A 6,000-nucleotide genomic window follows, 5' to 3' on the forward strand; every position below is an offset into this window, starting at 1 on the left:
ATGGGTGATTTATGGTTTTATAATAATTTTTAAAACAAATTTTTGGACCATGTTTTTGGGATGCTTCAAATTGCTATCATAGCCTTGGTTTGAGGGATTCGGCCACACTTTCGGGTGTGTCTGGACTCAAACTAAGGAAGTGGTATAAAATTTTCAAAAGAAAATGATTTTTTCAAAAAAAAAAAAAAAAGAAACAGGATTTTGAAAATAGAAAGGAATTTTGAAAAGAGAAAAAGGGTGTGGTGCATGCAATCAGCCGAGCTCAAGTAAGTACTCCCAAATTACCCATACAAGTTTATGTTATGATATGTTTTTCAGCTTTATGAGAACAACATGCTAGATTAGGACTAAGGATCTAAGAAGGATGCCTTATGTGCTTGTTTTATGTGTATCAGCTTTATGAACTGCATGCTACTACCGATTAGATAGCTGAGTAGTATATACTTGATTATGTGTACTCAATCTTTGGATGCTGCTTGCTCTGTGCTTTTAGGAGTTCTAGTTGTCTTTCACCAACTAGTAAATGAATATGTTACATTACATATTGCAAGGACTAAATAATTTCAGAAGGTTAGGTCTAACTCTATTTCGTAGCTCTTATTTGAGTCTAACTGTTATAGGGTAGGATCTCTCATTCGAAGAATTATCTAGTCTGAGTAATATGTAATAGTATTTGCGAGCTACTTGGGGGAAGATAGCAGGGACTTCTTCTATAGCTGATGGCAGAGAGTGGGATGGTGATTACCCTAAGGCAAACCTAGGAAGAGAGTAGCACATGAAGCAGTGTTAATAGAAGGGACTTAGTGAAGTCAAGGCAGTTCTTGAGGAAAGTACGGATAAATATGGAAGGTAGTATGGGCCCATGCTACTAAAAGCAGAGGATCCATACTTGAATCAAGGAAGTCTGAGATAAAGCCATGGAACTTGTAGTGTTTGAGATCCCTCCAGTTATGTTCATTATTCTGATGTTTGTTATGATGTGTTTTTCAGAATGGTGGTTTTACAACCTAGACCAGCAGTCGGCAGTTCAGGTGTCGGTGAGGGATCAGGCTCAAGCTCTGGAGTTGAGCAGCTAGACGAGCAGACCAGGGAGTGCATCTCCTCAGAGATCACGTGCAACATACTAGACCAGACTCCTGTGATCTTTGGCACGATCAAGGAGGGCATTCTTGAGGTTTTGGATGAGAGGTTGAGTGCTTTTCACACTGAGGTGGAGGCTATGATAGGGTCGCACACATTGACTTTCAGGGAGTTCACAACTTGTGGAGCTCCCGACAATCATGGGGCTCGAGACCCCATTGCGAGTACCAGATGGTTGGCAGATGTCGCCAACGCATTCCGCACCAATAGATGTCCAGAGGGGGACATGGTTAGGCTTTCGTCCTGTCTTCTGAAGGACGGGGAACGTGATTGGTGGGAGGAGGTTAGAAGAGGCATTGGTGATGATACAATATTGGATGCAATGACCTGGAGTGATTTCACGACAAGGTTTAGGGATGAGTTCGCACATATATTTGAGGTGTAGCAGCTTGCTAGGGAGTTCCAGGATCTCCAGCAGATGATAGAGACAGTGGCGGAGATTACCTCCAAGTTTAGGGAGAGGGCCCTTCTCGTTCCACAGTATGTGGTGGACGAGGAGATGAAAAAGGATCGATATCATGAGATGTTGAGGAGTGATATCAGACAGTTTGTGAGCCGGTCCAGTTGCAAGATGCTGGAGGATATGATAGCGAGGGCTCATGAGAGGGAGATTGATTTAGAGATGGAGAGGAAGAGGAAGCCAGAGGCAGTGTCTGGCACGAAGGGCTTAGGAAAGAAGCCCAAGGTAGATTCCCAAGGGAAGGGCCAGTAGGGCCGAGGCCGCTATGGCAAGTACGCCAGGGGGAATGAGGGACCATGTTGGGCGGGTAGTTCGGGCTGCTTCAAGTGCGGCTGAACTGGACATGTCAGCAGAGATTGTACTGCTACTACCACCACCACTACAACATATGATCTGATTTGCTTTCAGTGCAATCAGAGGGGACACAAGAAGTCCCAATGTCCGAGTCTAGAATTAGTAGGACAGGTGATGGCACCCACTCCTACCACTTTGAGGATTGCAGACGGCCGTCAGGGTTGGGCTGAGGCGCCAGTGGCGAAGAACAGAGCCTTCCAGTTGACAGCAGAGGAGGCTCGTGCAGCCCATGATGTGGTTACTGGTATTTATCTTCTTGATTGTCTCTTTATTATTTTTGATTATTACTCATGTTTTGTTTGTTTGTTTGTAGGATCCTTCTAAGTGAACGGCATATCAACTATGGTATTGTTTGATTCGGGGGCTACGCGATCTTTTGTTTTGCTCGCACTTAGCAAGCGATTTATTAGAGCTCTGGGGGAGCTGGATTGTCCACTTGATGTAGAGATAGCAGATGATAGGACCGTTAGGGTTGTGAGGGTTCAAAGAGGTTCTACACTGCGGTTATTTGGCGAGCAGCTTTCAGTGGATTTGGTTCTTATTCCCCTGCGAGGGAATAAGGTCATAGTTGGTATGGACTGGTTGAGCCCCAATAGGGCAGTGATCGACTGCGAGTAGCAGCTAGTGAGGGTTCACACTCCTAGTGGGGGAGAGTTAGTGATTCAGAGCGAGATTCCACAACGCGGACCGATTCTCTGTTCAGCGGCAAGGGCGAGGTGCAACTTTCATCAAGGTTACGCAGGATACGTTGCATATGTCATGGATACCCAGGATAAGGGTAAGGCGACAGTTGATGACTTACCAGTGGTGCGAGAGTACCCGGATGTATTCCCAAAGGATTTACGTAGGATACCTCTGGAAAGGTAGGTTGAGTTCCAGATTGACCTGGTCCCCGGTGCAGCTCCGATAGCCAAGGCACCATATCGATTGGCTCCTTATGAGATGCAGGAGTTGTCTACGCACGTGCAAGAGCTGCTAGACAAGGGTTTTATCAGGCCGAGCAGTTCACCATGGGGAGCCCCTATCCTGTTTGTGAAGAAGAAGGACGGGTCGCATCATATGTTCATAGATTACCGCGAGCTGAAAAAGGTGACGATGAAGAACCATTACCAACTCCCGAGGATTGATGATTTGTTTGACTAGCTTCAGGGAGCGTCTTGGTTCTCCAAGATTGATCTGCGGTCCGGATATTGCCAGATGCGGGTCAGAGACGATGATGTGCAGAAGACCGCTTTAGGACCCGCTATGGTCACTATGAGTTTGTGGTGATGCTGTTTGGGCTCATCAATGCTCCATCCGCGTTCATGGACCTTATAAACCACATGTGCAGACCGATGTTGGATCGGTTTGTAATAGTATTCATTGATAACATCTTGGTTTACTCCAACACTCAGGAGCAACATGAGGAGCACCTGAGAGAGGTTCTGGAGACACTGAGAAGGGAAAGACTTTTTGCAAAGTTCTCCAAGTGTGACTTCTGGTTGTGTGAAGTGCAGTTCCTTGGGCACCTTGTCAACCAGAAGGATATTTTGGTAGATCTGACCAAAATAGAGGTCGTGATGCAGTGGGAGACTCTGAAGTCTCCAACTGAGATTCGGAGCTTCCTGGGTCTGGCAGGATATTACATGAGATTTATCCAGGACTTCTCCAAGATAGTAGTTCCATTGATCCGACTGACCAAGAAGTTGGTGGTTTTTCGCTGGGGTCCTGAGCAGCAAACAACCCTTGAGACACTTAGGCAGCGATTGTGTGAGGCACCGATTCTTACCCTGCCAGAGGGAGTAGATGACTTCGTAGTCTACTGTGACGCTTTGATCACATGTATGGGAGCAGTGTTTATGCAGCGAGGTCAGGTGATAGCTTTTGCTTCGAGGCAGCTGAAGCCTCACGAGGCTAACTATCTGACGCATGATTTAGAGTTGAGGGTTGTGGTGTTTTCCCTCAAGATATGGCAGTATTACCTCTACGGGGTCCGGTGTACCATTTACACGGACCACAAGAGTTTGAGGTACCTCATTGATCAGTCGAATCTGAACATGAGGCAGCGTCAGCGGTTAGACATGGTGAAGGACTACGATTGTGAGATCCTTTACCACCCGGGAAAAGCCAACGTAGTGGCCGATGCCCTGAGCTGCAAGGTGACAGCAGCCTCGATACGAGATATCTGTCTGAGGATGACAATGATTACTCCACTGTTGGAGCAGATCAGAGAGGCACAGGTCGAGGTCCTGAAGGAAGAGCGCCGGAAGTGCGAGAAGATTACAAGCCAGGTGGCCTCTTTCGATTATGAAAGCAGGGGGCTATTGACCCTTCATGGGAGAGTCTGGGTGACATATTGGGGCGGAGTATGATAGGTATTGATGGATGAGGCCCACAAGTTCAGGTTCTACATCCATCCGGGAGCGACGAAGATGTACAGAGATCTTCGCCAAGACTACTAGTGGCCCTGCATGAAGCATTAATGTAACGCTCTTACTAATCATTAAACCTCATACTTGGGCCCCATTTGGGCCGAAAACCTCTTAAATGGACTTAGAACTCCCCTTACTAAGAATTAATGTAACACCCCATTCCTGGTATGCAATTTCTTTTTTAATCAAGTATTTATTTTGAGCTACTTGACGAGTTGGAAGACCTAACTCATCGAGTAGATGCCAGAGAGGACGCGAAGTTTAAAGGATCTACTCGGCGAGTCCAAGCATGGACTTGACGAGTAGGTATGCCAGGAGGAAACCCTATTTTTGGGGGGTTTTTCACGTTATTTAAGCCACTTAATCTCCCTTTGGGCCTCCCTTACCAACCTCCCTGTCCTCCAGAAACCCTAATCTTATTTAGAGCTTCACCTTTGAGATTTTGAGTGTGTTTTTGTGTTATAGAAGATAGTTGGAAGAGCTTGGAGCTATCAAGCTTGTGGAAGAGGATCAAGATCCAAGATTAGATTCATCTTTGGTGCCTTCTGAGGTAAAAATCTCTTAGCTTGATAACCCATAGCTTAAATCTCCTTTAATGTTTATTTTTGGGTCTTTTTGTCCCTTTTGAGTAGGATAAGTTGCTTCTCATGGGTTGTATGCCAAGCAATCCCTCTTTCTTGTGATATTTAGCCTCTAGAGTCATAAAAGGAGTCCTAAACCCGTTTCCATCCAAGCCATGGTTATGTTTATGGAAGTAGGTTGCTATAACTTGATTTTGGGTCCATTTGAGGTGTCCTAAGCCATAAAGTCTCCAACTTTATAGAAATGGACCATGGAAACGACCTAGATCTGTATTTTGGAGTTGTAGAAGGGTGAATCTAGTTAACTAGGTTAGATCTGCAAGGGGCTCAACGAGTTCATAAGGGGACTCGACGAGTCCGATGAAGAAACCTTGATGATGTTCATAGGACTCGGCAAGTTGATTAAGGAACTCGGCGAGTTGGTTGATCTTGTCCCTTTTCTGATTATGCCTGGGCGCGGCGAGTCTAAGGACGACTTGACAAGTCAGTTTGGCCAATCGCGATGACAAGTAGCTTGGGAACTTGACAAGTCATGGGGTAACTCGGCGAGCCGAGTAACGATTCTAGGGTTCTGAGTTATAGGACTCGGTGAGTCACAAGGCTGACTCGACAAGTTTGGTTAACTTGGAAAGTTGACCTTGACCAGGATGTTGACTTTGACCAGGGATAAAATGGTCATTTTACCCTAAGAATAGTTATCGGTTTTTGACTAAGTGTTATTATGGAATTTATAGCCAGAGAGTCGCCGGAGCAGCAGACAGGGATTCCTCACCCAGATTTTCAGCATTCATTCATTCGAGGTGAGTTTCCTTTCAGTAGGGACGGGTCGAAGGCACCAAGGCCGACCCGTTTATAAGATATGTTAGTAGCTAGGTGTGGGCAGGACTCGAATCTCATAACAGTCTAGTGTGGGCGGGGCCCAATTCTCTTAGTATTACTTGAGCATAGATAGGTGATTATTTGGTAGATATACTTGTTGTCTGTGTGATACTTGTATGCATGCTAGTAGCGGAGTGTGGGCGGGGCCCACATCTCCCAGACAATAGAGTGTGGG

The sequence above is a fragment of the Lactuca sativa genome, chromosome 4, assembly GCF_002870075.4.
Source record: "Lactuca sativa cultivar Salinas chromosome 4, Lsat_Salinas_v11, whole genome shotgun sequence".
NCBI lineage: Eukaryota > Viridiplantae > Streptophyta > Magnoliopsida > Asterales > Asteraceae > Lactuca > Lactuca sativa.